Below are 19,135 nucleotides of genomic sequence, written 5' to 3' on the forward strand. Positions count from 1 at the left end.
GTCTTTTTCACCAGCTGCTCAATTTCGAAAAAAAATAAAAAAAGTAAAAACGTTCCTGGGGGGGGGGGGGGGGGGTTGAATAAATATGCGAGCAGTAAGCGTAGGTGACATAGAATGGATGCGAACTGCGATCCGTAGAAAATAACTATTGAAACATAAAAAAGCTCAAAAACTTTCATCAGCTGATAATCGGATGAAACATAGAGAGGCCCGCAGTGTTGCCGTTCATGACATAGAACAGCGGGAATCAAGGGCCAATTACGCGCGCAGCTCACGGTATCCGACGGCCACCCGGAAACGGCCGCGACAGGAAATATACCCGCACTGCTACGTCTCTCTTTCAAACACACACGGGCTTACGGGAATATCCGCGACTTCCGACCGCGATTACTCGCGAACGGACGGGCGGATCGCGAAAAGCGAGCTTATTGCAGCCCTCGGGGACAGTACCCGTCGAAGGGCTAAGTTTGCGCACCGATTCCGACCGGTGGGAGCAGGGAGGCGAGCGTGATGGATGAGTGAGTGATCAATGTATTTCCCTTTTATTAGTTAGATTAGATTAACTCTTTTACATCAGCTCATGTGTTCTTCCAAGAGAATCGGTGATTAATCTTTACCCTTTCGCACCGTTAAATTTTCACAAAGTGTTTCGATTTTATTCTCCGGGAGTATTTTTTATATTTCAAGGATGTTTCTTTTTCTGGAAGTAAGAGGTTATCATTATTAGTTTCTTATTCTTTGTTTTTGAATTTATCATTTTGCCTCCAGGAAGTCCTCTCATTACTTGTTGTAGCAAAATTTGGCTCGCGGAGCGCGCTAACATTCACTCGTGGAGCGAGTGATTAGGGGTTCAGGGCGCGAAGCCTCCGGTTAGCGGCGCAAGCGAGCGTAGCGAGCTGAAGTAGCCAGTGTTCATTAAGGATGTAACATAGTCACTCTGGCCACCTTTCGTTGATGGCAAACTTTGCGTTCATAGTTAAAACGAACTTTTTAGAATTGTCTTGTTTTTCATCATTATTTAAAATGGCGTAAAAAGGGCTACTCATCTTAAACCAGAAATAGATTCAAGTTGAATTCCATAAAGTTTTTTGGAGGAAGAAGTTGACCAGGTACGTACATTTTTCGCCGAGAAATCTATTTCTGGTTTAAGATGAGTCGCCCTTTTTATGCCATTTATAATAACGATGAAAAACAAAAAAATTCTAAAATGTTCGTTTTAACTATAAGCGCAAAGTTTGCCATCGACGAATTGTTGGCAAGAGTGACTATCTTACATCTTTAATGAACATACCTACTTGAAGGAAAATTTGCTCCTCCGATGATGAGTTCGTCACGAAACAGCAGGCGTAGCGCGTCGAATGCAAAATACCCGCATTTTTCGCCAAAATTAGCCTTCAGACTCATGCTTAGGCCAGCATTAGACCCCAAAATAGACAAAAAATGACCAAATCATGATACATTCCGTAAAATTTAGACATCCAATAAGCGAAAAATCGTAGAATTGAAGAATGTCATGGTAAGGGCCCCCAAATAGCCCTCATAGAAACCCCTGCTTTGGCAAATCCCTTATAAATATCAATAGTCATTTACCGGTCTGCGCCTCTAACTGGCAATCACGTCGGCAGCCATTTTCGATTCGGAGGCTTAAATTTTTGTAGGAGTAAAAATTTGATCTCCAATTCGAACTCCTTGGCCCGTAATTCTAAATTTTGAACGTATTGTTTATTATAGCTGCGCTAGATTGGTGTTTCAGTCGTGAAACCGGTAGCCATTTTGGGCACCATATTTGAATTTAGGGTTCTTTAAGAGCCGCAGCGAAAAATGGACCTCTTATTCCGACTCTATGACCCTGAAAACCTAATAACTCATATCTCACTATGCACATGGACCCGTATAGGCAAATTAGTACCCCTGAAGCAGAACCGTAGAAGGAAAAGATAAAGCCACGACAAGAAATAGCCCTATCTCAACCATGCAATATCTCGCAATTCGATGTCTTATCGGGCTGGTTTAAATTTCAATAATCGGCCCGCAGGTCGGCTGTTGGCAATATGCCGATTTGTTCATATTCTTCCTATAATAAATTGCAAAGCAGATAATTTTCCAATTTTTCCTTTGAAACTCTTTGAAATTGTCATAAAGTGACTTGTTACCAAGTAAATAATTAATTCCTCCCTTCCACTCATCATTTGTGATACATTCGGTGGTTTCGCTTCATGTAGTGAGGAACAGATTCCTCGAGACTGAGCCTGGTCCTCAGATTGGTTAACTTCCTAATGGATAATTATTTTAGCCATCGTTATTCTTTGACTGTAAATGGTGTATAATTTTTTCAGGATAATTTTCTGAAAATAACTCTGTTTCCAAAATCCTATCTTGAAGCCTGATGTAATGCATTGAAAGCGGAGCGTTACAACTGCCAAGTGTCGATATGTGTGTTTGAGGAGCCGTGTAAATGAAACGGTTGGATAAGTGCGCAAGCTGTACAAATTCTTTTGTGTATGAAAAATAACTGAATGTCCAGAATTCTGAACATCTGACCGTATCTAAAGTACCCGATGGAAATTTTGTTCAGGTCAGAGTTTGTGAATCCTTGGCAGCAGTTTAATGAAATTCTCCTACGTACTTAACAACTTTGCTCATGAAAGTTTGGTAAGTGAGAAATGTAAACCAACAATAAGTAGTACGCGGTGCGAATCTTCGCCTGTTCTCGTCAAGAGATAGATGCGAAGCATTATGAAAAAGTTAAAAACTGTAAATAAGCGGTCACATTTCTCTCTTGAAAAGTGCCTGTTCAAACTAAACTTTGTTCCTTTATTTCAGAATGATGAAAGAACCCTTAAGGGTTGAAATATCACGAATTTTGATCTATAAGTTATAAGAGAGCACTCTGCTGAAATCCTCTTTCCTTTGGTTGAGTTACACATTTTTCCAATATTACAGTAAGGAATATTAGTTGCATCCAGTATCACAATTTATATGTACTGTGTTTTCTCATAGAAATAAGCGAAGAAACAACATTTACTTTTATTTTCACCGATTTAATGAGAGTTTAACTGCCAACTAAGCTAGCAAATGTTAACGGTGAAGGTAATTTATTTATTTCACGACTCCCAATTGTAGGATTCTAAGGCAAAGTTGATAGCGTATACATCATTTTTCATTTAATGCAAGGTTAAAATACGTAAGTAGGGCGAAAATGGGAATTTTAGGCCAAAAGTTTTTAGCCAAATTGTGCAGAAAAATACAAATTAAATTACAGTGTTGTATGGTGATTATTATTCAACGTGGCAACGCTGTAAAAAAGAGAGGATTGTATGTTGCCCCTTCAATATGCGGGTTATGCAATAGTGTAATACAGCCCCTTCAATCTACGGGTTATGCTATGGTGTATTCTTCAACATGGTGGTTATGCAACAGCGTTGCCGGACGATGCACATAAATAAATGATTTATTTATGGGTAAAATTTTGCAACATCGAATTTTACAGTGTTGTCAGATGGTGCGGGAAATTAGTTAGTTTTTCGATAAAATATTGTCAGATTGTGCAACAAATTAGGATTTTCGGACTTGTAAAAATTTTCGGCCTCGATAGACCGTCTCCTTCAGTATGGGTCTGGTATCGGAGACTGGAGAGTAGGATCTGATTCGGGAAATTGAAAAAGGTTCGGTAAATTACCCTCCTCCGATCCGCCACGGACCGATGCGATTCTTTTACACTATCGAAGATCAGAAAACTGTACGGACCGAATTTTGATACGAATTTTTGTTTTCGAGATTTTGGACTTGTAAAATTTTCGGCATCGATAGACCATATCCTCCAGGATGAGTCTGGTATCGGAGACTGGGGAGGAGTATCTGATTGGGAATTTCCATTTTCAGTATTGTGCGCTTGGAGATGCGTATCGGAACCTTGTGTTTTGGATAAGCAACTGGGATTGGATATTGCAATGGTCAGTTTGATGAATCAAAAAAATTTGTTTTAATGGAAATATATTGTTACAGTTCAAAAAACTTCCGCGTTGCAATCTATTTATACGGTATCCTTACTATAGATCCAACTATTTTGTCACGCGTCCAGACCCAACCATTTGACAAAGGCCTGGTTTTTCTTGCGACGCAGAATTTTCTCCACAAGGAACGTATCCTTATAGTTGGAGTAAGAGGTTGGAGTTCTTCGCGGTAGAATTTTTCTTTGATGACTGTCGTGCGCGTCTTTCAGATCGTATGTGATCGGAACGGTCGGATTGACGCTGACAATCTTGAAAATTTCCGTGCTCCAGTTCGGTGTGTATCCTATCTCGAACATGGCTTTGAGTCTGGAGATCCGGACGCGATCACCGACTTTCAGTTTTCATCTGGCCAGACGTCTCTTTTCAATTTTACTCAGCGGCGGTCCACGAAGCTTTTGCAGGATCATCGGTACATCCTTTCCGGTGACATCAATTGGTTTCATTCCGATGGTGCGATAAACGCTCCCGTTGTATTCACGAATGAGTTTCGGTAATAGATCTACCCACTTGTACGATCCTTGCGCGCTGAACTCTTTCCACATCTTCGTTTTGAGCGTTCGGTTGAATCGTTCGACAAAAGAGGCTTTTGTTATTGAGTACGAGCTGTACATATTGATCTTGTGACGCTTCATCAATGCTTGACATTTGGAGTAGTAGAATTCCATGCCCATATCGACTTGTAAATGTTTCGGTGACTTTCCGGCTGCTTTGAGAACGCGTTGCATGGCATCAGTGACATCCGTGGCTGTTTTCGATTTGAGCGGTTCAGCCCACGCCTTTTTCGAGCACGTGTCGATGACAGTGAGGAGATATCTGTATCCTTTGTTGACCGAGGCGTACGGTTGCATCTCGACGAGATCGGCTTGCCATAAATCGAACAATCCGAGAATCCGTACTTTATTAAGACCGAGCTTTGTGGCGATTAGGCGTCGCACAGCGCCAAAGAGCGCTATAAAAGCGACTCATATATATATATCCAAAACTTCAGAAGGATACACCAACGGCATTGGGAAACTTAGTTGATTTCTTCAAAGTCAACTTAAGAGCGATGAAAAACTTAGACGCTCCGATTGATCAATGGAGTGTTCCCTTGATCGACTTGATTTTGACTAAAATTGATGAGAAAACAGCTTATGAGTGGGAACTAAAATTAACTGATGATAAAATGCCAAGCTACGAACATTTGCTTGCTTATTTGGAGAAAAGAGCAAATTCTATTCACTTGTCCGGTAAGCCAGAAACGAGTGAAAGTAACAAGTCCAAATCAAGTAATTTTCGGAAAGACACCAGCTCCAATTATCCAAAAAGAGGCGCTCTTGTTGTTACTAATGAGAAGCGGCACCACTGTAAATGCTGCAACGACGGAATGCATCCCCTCTACAGCTGCCCTCGCTTTAAAACTATAAGCGTCCATGAGCGCAGAGACCTAGCGAAAAGGATTGGTGCCTGTTTTAATTGTCTCAAATACAGACTTGGGGAAGAAGGCCATCTGGTAACTAACTGCACGAAGAAAGATAAAAAGTGTCGAAAATGCGGTTCTCAGCATCATACGTTTTTATGTTCATCTGCAAGCAACTCGCCCACTATGAAAACTACTCATAGCTCCTCGGATTCAACAGGGGAACAACGACGGGAGGAATCGTCTCACGCATCCTCCTCCACCCCCCACGTTTCATTGCTGACAACCGATAGTGAACACTCATCAGGAAATAATTTGGATTCTGTTGTTTTATTAGGGACTGCCCTAATCAACGTTCTGGGAAGGGATGGTGTTTATTACACTCTTAACGCGGTGGTTGACAGTGCCGCCTCGTCATCCTTCATATCGCTCGCAGCAGCTCAAAAAATTGGTCTAAAGTACTTCCGTACCTCTGAGGCAGTCTCAAGAATCGGAGGGGGCCAAGCAGGGGTGAAAGGTCAAACAACCTGTTACGTTCGCCCTAGACACCAAGACTCACCAGTGTTGCCAACTGACACAGTTGTAATGAAGAAAATCGTTAATTTGCCTAAGTCATTCATTCCGAAAAATGTTAGAGCTCACTTTTCAGATTTACCATTGCCTGACATTCACTTCGGCACTGCTCGCGAAGTTGAGTTTCTGATTGGAGCTTACATTTTTCCACTGATATTCACGGGAGAAAAGAAATTTGGCCCATCCGGTACGCTGATAGCTTTGAACAGTGTATTTGGATACATAATAATGGGTAAAATTGACAAACATAGTAACCAATTTCCGCGGCATGTAGCACTCATTGCTGCACCCTCAAATGGTTCCTCTATACAGGGTTATCCAAAAGTCACTGACCACCCCTGTAACTTTTTTCCAAATTGAGATAGAAGTTTGAAACTTTGGGAATGTTCCTCGGTCTAAAGTAGCAACTTTTTGGTCCCCCCAAAATTTTGGGGGGCGGCTCCCCCTAAGGGGGTGGGGGCTAATTTTTTTTTCAAATAGCAACCCCCCCTTCGTGATACCTCATTCGAAAGATAATAAAAAAAGAAAATTTTAGGCGCAAACCGCAGGTCAAAATGTTGATTTTTGACCAAATGGCGGCCGGTCAAAGTTCAAAATGGCGGAAATTTTGCATCTCCGTTTTTTAGCGGCGGATTGGTCTGAAACTCAGACTCTTAGGGTTTTTTGGGACGAGAAAAACGATTCTGGCATCGGTTTTCCAGAAAAGTCAGTCCTTTTCAAAATGGCGGCGGTCAAAATGGCGGCCTAGAGCGAGAAGTGGATATTATTTAGGCTGCTTATCGTTGGATTTGCATGAAACTTGGTATCCGATGGTATTTCGGCACGAGAAGAACGAATCTTTCATTGGATATCTGAAATTCCGACGAATTTCAAAATGGTGAGAAGTCAGTTTTACGGCTGTTAAAGAAATGGATTTGCATGAAATTCGATATCCTGGTGGTTTTTGGCTGGATAAAAAGAAATCCTTCATCAATTCTTGAAATACTAAATAATCGACATCGCATTTTATGCAAATCCATTCGTAAACAGCCGTAAAACTGACTTCACGTCACTTTTTCACCGCCATTTTGAAATTCGTCGGAATTTCAGATATCCAATGAAAGATTCGTTCTTCTCGTGCCGAAATACCCTCGGATACCAAGTTTCATGCAAATCCAACGATTAGCAGCCGAAATATCCACTTCTCGCTCTGGGCCGCCATTTTGACCGCCGCCATTTTGAAAAGGACTGACTTTTCTGGAAAACCGATGCCAGAATCGTTTTTCTCGTCCCAAAAAACCCTACGAGTCTGAGTTTCAGACCAATCCGCCGCAAAAAAACGGAGATGCCAAATTTCCGCCATTTTGAACTTTGACCGGCCGCCATTTTGTCAAAAATCAACATTTTGACCTGCGGTTTGCGCTTAAAATTTTCTTTTTATATTATCTTTCGAATGAGGTATCACAAAGGGGGGGTTGCTATTTGAAAAAAAAAAGTTAGCCCCCGCCCCCCTTAGGGGGAGCCGCCCCCCCCAAAATTTTGGGGGGACCAAAAAGTTGCTACTTTAGACCGAGGAACATTCCCAAAGTTTCAAACTTCTATCTCAATTTGGAAAAAAGTTACAGGGGTGGTCAGTGACTTTTGGATAACCCTGTAGATACTCTATTAAGAAAACAATTTACGGAAGATGAAGGACATAAATCTCCTGCAGCAGCCACTGCGCTCTGCCGGGACATGTTTGTTGACGACTTGGCAACTGGGGCTCCGGATACGAAACGTTTATTGGAGCTGCAGCATCAAACAATTGGACTTCTGAAGGAAGGATGTTTTGAAACTCAAAAGTGGGCCAGTAATTGCCCGGAAATTATGCTCGATGTACCACCTAGCACCGCACCACTTCATTAGATTTAACTGATGAATGCGCGGCAAATTCAAAAATTTTAGGAATACACTGGAACGCGCAATCGGACTACTTTTATTATGTGGCTAAAACAGGACCTCATGAAATGACGAAACGGAATATTTTGTCTCGGGTAGCTCGAATTTTTGACTCGAATGGTTTAATATCGCCCATAGTTTTTAAGGCAAAAACTATAATCCAAAAATTGTGGATTGAAGGACTTGATTGGGATGACCAGCTACCTGACGAATTGGAATTGGAATGGACTAAATTTTACGAAAAATTGCCTTCGATTAGCCTCTTGAAAATAGACCGATGCGCTACGGCGCCGAACGCAACGTCTCATAGCCTAGTCGGCTTTTCAGACGCTTCACAACTTGGATACGCTGCAGCCGTGTATGTACGGTCTGAAGCCGAAAATGCAGTAAAAGTTTCTTTACTGGCATCTAAATCAAGAATTGCACCTTGCAAAACAATTTCTATACCTAGACTTGAATTATGTGGAGCACAATTATTGTCTACTCTCCTAATCCACTTGAAGGAGCAACTAAGTGACGTCATGGAAATTCATAATATTGTTGCTTTCACTGATTCTCAGGTAGTTCTAGACTGGATCAAAACTTTGCCTTGCAAATTGAAGACTTTCGAAGCTAACAGAGTTACCTATATGTACATACTCGAGAGGCTCGAACCATCCGCATGGAAATATGTTCCTTCGGAGTTAAATCCCAGTGACTTAGGGTCACGTGGGTGTTTTCCCGACGAATTAGTAAACCATCCGATGTGGTTTACGGGACCGCCATTTTTATCCGACTCCATAGATGAATGGCCGAATTTTGCTAAGACCACTAGAAAAAATTCTAGCGTGGTTTTGATAGTGATTAATCCCACTTTTTGGGATCAGTTGATACCGCAATATTCGAACTTGAATAAATTGCAGCGTGTCACTGCATGGATTTTGCGTGTTGCTCAGAACTGGAAACGAACTCCTGACAACCGGGGAAAATCACCGACCTTATCCGTATCAGAACTTAGAGACAGCCTTACGTGCCTCATCAAAGCAGTGCAGAGCAAACACTTTGCTGCCGAATTTAAGCTTTTGAGGCAAGGCCAAATTCCGAAAAATTGGGGACACCTGCAACCTTTTGTTGACTCTGACGGATTGCTCAGGGTCGGGGGCAGGTTGCGCAACACGAAGTTACCGGAATGCACTAAATATCCGATTTTATTACCAAAAAGTGACCCGTATGGGGGACTGTTGTCACAGGTTTAGCAATCCTGCGGACCCCAGCTGGTAGCCCCTGCCTTAAAGGGGGCAGTGGAGATGGTCACCGGCCTGTGGGCGTATGAACCACCTGCTAGAAGGGCAGACAGGGCTCTGAGCTGAAGTGAAAGCAACCTGTCTAGGAGAGGCAACTCCGAAATCAAACCCTGGTCCTCCAGGTTGGGGGTTGAGTCATCGGGCTAACTCCCCGGTAGGTACTTGTAAAAGGTTTTACTGTTAAACGATCTAACAATACAAGCCTCGGTACCACTGGAACTAAACGGACACGTCGACAAAAATTAAGAAAACGGACATTGGTATTTGGGACGTGGAATGTCCAAAGCATTTCGAATAAGCTACCGGAAGTGATATCGGAGATCCAGAAGCTTGAAGTGGATGTCGCTGTTCTTACTGAGACCAAGAAGAAAGGGCACGGGTCAGAGAATTACGGTGACTATGATCTATTCTACAGCGGCGTAGCCAAAGATCAGCGTGCTCAGCAAGGAGTAGCAATACTTTTGCGGAGAAGCCTACGTAAGTTCGTGGGCACTTGGGAGGCCGTCAACCAGCGCATCATCAAAATGAACCTTAACCTGTACGGACATAAGATCACGCTGCTCGGAGTATACGGTGTAAATGATGATGCCACTGTCGCATGTAAGGACCAATTCTTCGAAGATCTGAATGATGAAATACTGACCGTTGGTGCTGGCAGGGAAGCCATTCTTATGGGTGATTTGAACAGCAGAACGGGACGACGAGTAAACTGTAAAGTTGTTGGACCGTTTGGGGAGGATGCTGTTAATGATAACGGTGATCGGCTCATCTCAATTTGTTCTCAAACTGAGATGAAAATTTTGAATGGCTTTTTTCAACACAAAGACATCCATAAGTATACCTGGGTCCAGCCAACGCGAGGATTGAAATCCATCATCGATTATGTAATTGTAAAGCACACTACTAAGTTGAAATTGCAGCAAGTTAGAGTGTGCAGGGGACTCTCTTGCGGCAGTGATCATCATTTCCTCCGAGCAGATATAGCGTTTCCCGTTAAAGGGATTAAAGATAAAGAGCCAATGCCTGAGCAACAGCAGAGTCAGGGAACGCAAAATCATGAAGTATGGTATAACATCGAAAGTTTGGAGCACCCTAGTGTCAAGGCTCTGTATCGGAAACGCTTAGATGAGAAGCTGGGGGATGGACTCTCGGGTACCACGGAAGAGCAATATCAGTTCATCAAAGATTGTATCCACTCTGCAGCGAAAGAAGCCCTAGGTGTTCACAAAACCAGTAATAAATACCAGCATCCTTACTGGTGGGATGAAGAAATTGAAGACGAGATAAATCTTAAGAGGCAAAAACACCTTATATTTCTGTCGTCTAAAAAGACTGAAGATAAAGTTGCTTACAGGAAAGCTCAGTCTAAAGTTAGGAGCCTCATAACACGGAAGAAGAATGAAGCTTGGGAAAGCAACTGTTCTAGAATTAACACCTACCTAGGGGGGAGAAAAAGTGCTGAGAGCTGGAAGTTAATTAAAGGTTTACGTAGAGACATGAAGCGCGACATCGTTTCTCCGATATCACTTAAAAAACTGGAGGATCATTTTAAAGATCTTTTGACGGAAAGGCGCCCAGAGTTTCGAGACAACAGCACGGACAACGGAAGAATGAACAACTTGGAGATCCACACTTGTGACATAATTAAAGCGGTTAAAGAGCTAATTAATGACAAAGCACCGGGTCCTGGTGGGATTCCTGTCGAGTTGGTCAAGTACGGGACTGCCAAGCTCTTTGAGTGCCTCAGAAAACTGATGCAACAATGCATCAGGGGTGACGAGGTACCAAGGGAGTGGAAGGAGTCTTGGATCAAGGCCATCTACAAAAAGAAGGGAAGGAAGGACGACTGTAACAACTACCGGGGGCTCTCAGTGACCGGGACAATAAGCAAAGTGTACGGGAAGATACTGAAAGCGAAGATCGAGGACGAATGGCAGGATCACGAAGCAGAGGAGCAGGCTGGTTTTAGAGCTGGCAGGTCTACGATAGATCACCTCTTTGTTATTGTCCAGGTCATTGAGAAGAAAATGGCCGTAGCTCAGGAACTGCATTTAATTTTTGTGGATCTCCAGAAGGCGTATGACAGCGTGCCGTTGGTGAAACTTTGGGAGGCCTTGGAAAAATCGAATTTTAACGGGGGGTTGATTGACGCTGTTAAGCGATTTTATAAAGGGAGTTTTACCAAAGTTAAGTGCCATGGGGGGTTGTCAGCGGGATTTTATGTGACTAAGGGTTTAAAACAGGGATGTTGTTTGTCGCCAACATTATTTAAAATTTATCTCGAGTGCGTGCTAAAAGAATGGAAAAAGAAATGCTCTGGTATGGGTGTCCCCTTGGGTGATCTCGAAACTCTGTTTACTCTGTGCTTTGCTGATGACCAGGTGGTGGTTGCTCAAGATCAAGATGACGCGGAATACATGATGCGCAAGTTAGTAGAAGAGTATCGGAAGTGGGGTCTGGAAGTCAGCATATCCAAATCTGAGAAGATGACTTTTGGCGGTGATCAGCAAAGCATTGAGTTGGAGGATGGGCAGCAGATCAAAGGCTGCGAGCACTTTAAGTACTTGGGAGTGCGGTTGACCCAGGATGGAAGGACGGATCAAGCTATCAGGGAAAGGAACACCTTAGCAAGGAAGGCTATAGCGATGTTAAATGGAATCCTCTGGGATCAGCGGATTTCCAAAGATAACAAGAGGAGGATATACAACGCTGTAGTCAAAAGTATATTAACATACGGATGTGAAGTTTGGCAGCTGAAGAAACGGACACAGGATATGCTAAGAGCAACGGAGATGGATTTCTGGAGAAGGTCAGCAGGAATTTCTAGGAGAGATCGGGTCCGTAATGATAGAGTGCGTCAGATAATGGAAGTCGAAAATGACATCGTGTTCGACGTCATGACCAAACAACTTGTTTGGTATGGTCATGTCAATAGGATGACGGAAGAGAGGCTGCCAAAAAAGATGCTTGATTGGGTTCCTCCTGGGAGGAGACGTAGGGGACGCCCAGTGAGAGGTTGGCGACAGGGGGTGTTAAATGAGATAAGAGATTGTCAACTCCCTGATGACCTGTGGGAAGACCGAGCTTTGTGGCGATTAGGCGTCGCACAGCGCCAAAGAGCGCTATAAAAGCGACTCATATATATATATATATTACCAAAAAGTGACCATTTGGTAAATTTACTCATCGATTGTTTTCATCAACGATACTTACATGCTGGACCAAGATTACTACAATCTCTCTTGGCTCGCCAATTTTGGATTCCCTGCGCTCGCCAAATCATTCGCTCAAGACTGAGCAAATGCCTTCCTTGTTTTCAAGTTAAACCTTCGAATGCCGTGCCCTTGATGGGAGACTTGCCCTCCTGTCAAGTCAACCCTACAAAGGTATTTTTGGAAGTGGGTCTGGATTTTGGAGGCCCTTTTGAACTCAAAGAACACAATCGCCGAATTCCGAGAAAAATTAAGGGTTATTTGTGTTTATTTTTATGCATGGCGACAAAGGCTGTTCATATAGAAGTAGTCAGTGACCTCACTGTTGAAGCCTTTCTTGCGTCATTAGACCGGTTTGTTAGCCGCCGTGGCTTATGCAAAAAACTTTTTAGTGACAACGCTACAAATTTCACCGGGGCAAAACGACATCTCTCTGAACTTTATACATTTTTACTCTCTCAAAAAGAAACACTGGATGATCAACTGGCAAGCAGGCAAATTGAATGGAATTTCATCCCCCCTTCTGCTCCCCATTTTGGAGGTGTTTGGGAATCAGGAATCGCTTCAGCAAAATACCACTTAAAAAGAATAATTGGCGACCAATCTTTGACATTTGAACAATTGACTACAGTTTTTGCAAAAATTGAAGCCATCTTAAATTGCAGACCTCTATGTTATCTATCAACTGACCCTACTGAAGTTGACATCCTGACTCCAGGACATTTTTTAGTAGGTGGGCCGTTAGTTGCGGTACCCGAATACGATTTTGCTGAAGTGGCTACTAACCGGCTGTCCAGCTGGCAGCTACTCCAGAAAATCACTCAGCAATTTTGGAAAATATGGAGTAGAGATTATCTTCACACCTTGATTCAACGGACAAAATGGCAACAACGCCAAGAAGATTTGAAAATTGGGGCAGTGGTCCTCATGGCAGACAACGATACCGCCCCAACTCACTGGAAAAAAGGAATCATCGATGCCGTTCACCCCGGAAAGGATGGTGTGGTGAGAGTGGTGACAGTCCGCACGGCTCGGGGAACATACAAGCGTCCGGCCGTAAAAATTTACCCTCTTCCCAGTCATTAAAGCTGCACCCTCCGCTCCGACCACTTGACACCCTCACCTTGACGGGCCCACATGTGCCCTCAGGTTATCATCATTCAACGGCACTCATAATTTGAAAGGCTCATTTGCAGCTCAAGAAACCGCAATATGAAACACGACTCTGAACAGTTCAATTTTATGTTTTTCTCCTCTTTTTGATTTTATTACTTGCTTTCTTCCCTAAAATTTTGAGCAGCTCTTCTGAAGCCTCAGTTCTCGCTCATCGTTTGTGAAAGTAAGTCTCGCTTCATGTGTCCATCGAAATGGAAGATTCAGATTGGTTATTGCGAACCCTCGAGTAGTTCGCGGTCGGGGGTATGTTGGGTTTCAACCTACTTATGTTATTTTAAGTTTTTATCTATACTTTCAGACATGTAAAATTTTATTCATTAATCATAAGATAATCATTAAGTTTCATTTTTGTATGTTCACCACTCTGCGGTGCTATTTGACTTATTTCTATGTAGACCCCCCTCGCCCTCCGTCTCCTGACGGCTCCTTGGCCAGGGCCACCCCTCGAAGCATCATCCCCACTCCAGCGCCCCAGATGCGCGCGCATCCTCCGCCGAGTGGAGGACCCCGTCTTCCCAGCGGCCGCTCTTGCCGCTGCGATTCAGTCCCGTTTTCAGAGCCCCCTGCGCTTCACTTGAATTCGAGGCTCCTGGCCTGTTCAGTAGACAAATCCTATTTATTTGCCGCAGAGTGGGTACACCTTGTACGTCACTTCGCCAAATAAATCTAAAGTGTGAAACATTACCCCGTGTTACATCACTTACCCTGACTCCTGACTCCACTGAGTCAATTGAGCAGCTACCGGCACGAACTTGGCACATCTTTTAGGTGCGCTGAAAAGTTCGCGCTGACTCTCAATTTGGCTCACGGCACGGACTGGGCACGTCGCTGACGCGCTTAACAGTTCGCGCTGATTGACACTTTTCTCTATTTTTTTTTTTATTATTTTATTTATTTAGTTGAGGGACGTCGAAACCCCCCCAAGGGAAAGCCATACTTTATTTTTTATTATTTATTTATTTGTTTTTGGTTTTGGTTTTGACGGTTCCCGTTCACTCCTTTTTAATATGCGTTTCATCGTTGATACCCTCCTCCTTCTTAATTTGTTCCGCACAGTCTTCATGCTTTTCCCCTTGTTTATAAAATTTATCACAGATATCACTTTGGATGAAAGTTTCAACAATCTGTTGTGTTTGTTCTTGAGCAGTCATGATAAAGATACCTACTACTTTCAGCTCTAAGTTTTCCGAGTCGGTAAGAAAAGGAAATTTACACTATCTTTAAGTTGTAAGATTCTGTTCACTGAAAAGATTTCAGAGCGAACAACTGAATACTAGTATAAGCTCAAGGTTTTCTGATTTCGTCAGAACAGAAAATCAACACTATTTTCTCGTTTGTAGGATTCTGTTCGTTGAAAAGATTTCAGAGTGAATATGTGAATACTATTATAAGCTCGAGAGTTTCTAGTATCATCAAAACTGAGACTGACGAGCTTTCTACTCGGAAGTAAATATATATATAGTTTCCATACCGAGCGGAAAGAAACTGTAGAGTCATAATTTTTACCTCAAAGTAAGTATAGTAGTACTAGGGGCCTGAGGCCGCTACGCGGCCGCTTAACACTGAAAGGGAACTGCTCGTAAGAAATCGTAGAATAACCACGTTCAAGTTATTTAAAAGATAAATGGATAATAATGCGGATGGATGCACACCAAAAAAATCGTATTAATCTCCCATTGCAGTGAGATGTACCACTTCTCTTGTTTTAAAATAATTATCGCGAACACAAACATTTACATATTCTGTAACTTAAAATGAAAAGAAAAAATTAAAAATAAAATTTCTTAAAAAATTACACTTAATTTTGATATTTATTATAATTTAATAACAATTTGCATTGATGATAAATTTTGAAAGAAGATATAACAGGTTCTGAAATTGTGGAAATGGAGATGTTGCACGTGTGGGGAATTTGCGATTTCACTATTGTTATGTTGAAGTTGGCGAGAAACACGATGGTCCCTCGAAAAAAAAAAAAAAAAAAAAAAAAAAAAAAAAAAAAAAAGTGTGTTGCTTGATCAAAATTTATGAATAACATCCAGAAGTATAAAAATTGCAAGGCATCTGAAAGTTTTTCGGTAAGGAGGAGCATAACATGAAATTGCATGTGTGAAGAATTTGCGATTTGATTAATAACAATTTGCATTGATGATAATTTTGAAAAAAGATTTAACAGGTTTTGAAATTGTGGAAATGGAAATGTTGCGTGTGTTAGGAATTTGCGATTTGACTGTTGATTCTTATGTCGAAGTTCGCGAGAAACACGATGGTAGTAGTATGATAATGAGGATATACCCACACTTTTGACCTTTAAGACGGCACCTACGTGACCCCGGTGTGACATCACTAGCGACTGTTGCGGGAATCGGTGTGACGTCACTGGCGACTGGTTGCGGGTTGCCTACCTATCGTTGCCAGTGTTGTAAAATTGTGCAGAACCTATCGTTACCAGTGTTGTAAAATTGTGCAGAAAAATCGGAATTAATTTACGGTGAGGGGTGGGGTATGGTGCATGATTTTACAACCATGATTGGTCGTCACTAGCGACTGTTGCGGGTTGCCTACCTATCGTTACCAGTGTTGTAAAATTGTGCAGGAAAATCCGAACTATTCCGCGATAATCTGGCAACAATGTTATCATGTTACGAGGTGTTGTAAAATTGTGCGGAAAAATCTGAATTTTTTTAGGATGAGGGCTGGGGTATGGTGCATGATTTTCCAACCACGGTGTGACGTCACTAGCGACTTGTTAATTGTTGCGGGTTGCCTACCTATCGTTACCAGTGTTGTAAAATTGTGCAGAAAAATCGGAATTAATTTACGGTGAGGGCTGGGGTATAGTATATGCTTTTACAACCATGGTGTGACGAGACTAGCGTAGACTGTATCGTTACCAGTGTTGTAAAATCGTGCAGAAAAATCTGATTTAACCGGGGAGGGGCGTGGGTCACTTGAGAGTTGACTGGTTAATTGATGCGGCTTGCTTGCCTGTTAGGGACGACGGGTAAGTTTATTCGTTACCAGTGTTGTAAAATTGTGCAGAAAAATCGGGATTATTTCGGGGTGATGGATAGGAACAATTAGCTTTTCTTAACCACAACCGATTAATCCCTGCGGTTAGCCTACCCAACCGGGTGAAACGTGATAAGTTTACCTCCCAAAACCTTAAAACTTCCCCGTAAATATTAAAAAAAAGGAGGGAAAAACGAGAAACAAGGAGTAATACCAGTGTTGTAAAATCGTGCAGAAAAATCTGATTTAACCGGGGAGGGGCGTGGGTCACTTGAGAGTTGACTGGTTAATTGATCCGGCATGCCTGTCACGGGCGACGGGTAAGTTTATTCGTTACCAGTGTTGTAAAAATCGGGGTTATTTCGGGGGGAGCGTTGGACCATGATATAAATATGAAAGCATTCCTTTTAACGGTGTTAGTTTTGTTTCGAGTGTTAAAATGAAATTTTTCCAACAACCTAAACGTCTTAAAATCGAAAACAAAGACCCCGATGTTAAGGCGAAACGAATACCACGTCACAGTGATTTGCTTCCTGATACGATCAGATGCATAGTTTGTGGTCCTTCCAATTGTGGGAAAACCAATGTTGTATTGTGTCTGCTCCTCGAAAAGAACGGGTTAAAATTTGAAAACGTTTATCTCTATTCGAAAACCCCGTTCCAACCAAAATATGAGCAGCTTCGTCTTATTTTCGATTAGATACCCGATCTCGGGTATCATGTTTATGGGGAAAATGTTGAAATTGTGAAACCTCGCGATGCGAAGAAGAATTCCATTTTCATTTTTGACGATGTAGCTTGCGATAAGCATGATGTAATGCGAGAATATTTCAGTATGGGACGACACAGTGGCGTCGATTGTTTCTATCTGGGACAGACTTACAGTCGTATACCGAAGCAGTTGATTAGAGACAATTCGAATCTTTTGGTAATTTTTAAGCAAGACGATACCAATTTACGTCATGTTTACGATGATCATATAACAACAGACATGAGTTTCAATACGTTCAAGACAATGTGTTCCCTATGCTGGGAAAATAAGTATGGATTTCTAGTCGTTGACAAGGACAGTGAATTGGAGACGGGAAGATATAGGAAAGGTTTCGATGTGTATATAAAACCGTAAATTTCCCTCGCCTCATCATCATTCGAGAAGATGGAGCTTATGAGCGAAGTAGCCGATGCTCGTGAAATTGTGAAGAGGAAATTCGCCGCTTTGCGACGCGGTGAAGCCGAAACCGAGATTCAACTCGAAAAACGATTCAAGCCTATCTCGCAACCGTTGAAAGCATTACTCAACCATCATCAACAACAACAACAACAACAACAACAACAACAACAACCTAAACAAGAGTATCTGGAAGAAAAGCAGGAGGAAGAGAAGGAGGAGGAGGAGGAGGAGAAGGAGGAGGAAAGGGAATCTAATGATGATGATCGCTTAGAGGAAGAAGAAGAAGAAGAAGAAGATCGAGAAATTACTCTCGAAGAATATGTGGCCAAGGAGCAATTTTCGAGTCGAGTGACCCCCTACATCTACGGAGGGTAACATACGACCCGGATCAGAATAAATATAAAATCGGTGGTGAGGTAATCGATTTCCAGCGAGACGATGACACATTTATGATTAATAACGCGCGATTTCCCTATACTCCGGGATTGTTGGAGCTCATTTTCAAGAAAAAGCCGGTAGATTACACCACCGCCGATCTGGAACAATATAAAAGGATACTTTTACTCACAAACGCTCATAGAGTATCCTACGCATCAGACGGAGCGATTCGAACCATTAGTTCGAATAAATATAAACTTGTGAAGAAAGTGTGAACATCGCTGCCCGGCGGCGACGACAGTGAAGGAAACTCGCCGTCAACTCCGAGGAAGAAGAAGAAGAAGAAGAAGAAAACCAGTAGAGGCGTTTTCGTGCCTCTGAAGCGTGATCGAGACTACGTCTACTGGGACGATCCGAACGAATTAGTCAAGCGATTGTCTTTGTTGATTGCTTCCCGCGCAGCCGGTCATAGCGGACTCGAACGAGAGATACTCAGTATCGAGGAAGAGCTTCGCGAGAGTGGTTATATTCTCTAGTGCTGTTACTCCCTCCGTTTTAAGTGCTTGTCATCATCATGAGCTCAATCGAATGGGTCTCCTTGGACGTGGTGGAAAAAGATCCAATCTTTGGAAAACTCAACCTTCCAAAAACACCTCAGCAGCAGCAGCAGCAGCAAAGTCCCGAACTCATCGATCTGACCGGGATCAATAATGCTCGAAACAGGGCTAAACAGAAGGTGAAAAATGTGGACCCGTCAATGCCTGCGATATCTGACCCTCTCTCGCAGCTGATAACAAGAAACGAATTGAATGAAGTAGACGCCAAGCTGAGTACTGAGCAATCTATGTTCCATGTCCTCATCACAGATCTCTCCGATCGTGTGAGAGAGAATAAATTCGAAATAGGTAAATTCGATTCGCAGTTTCGTGTGCATGATGACAGATTCGAACATCAAAAGAATAAAATTGAAATGTTGAAATCGAGAATCAACGAGGTCGAAA

Source organism: Bemisia tabaci, chromosome 2 (genome assembly GCF_918797505.1).
Source record: "Bemisia tabaci chromosome 2, PGI_BMITA_v3".
In the NCBI taxonomy this organism is placed as follows: domain Eukaryota; kingdom Metazoa; phylum Arthropoda; class Insecta; order Hemiptera; family Aleyrodidae; genus Bemisia; species Bemisia tabaci.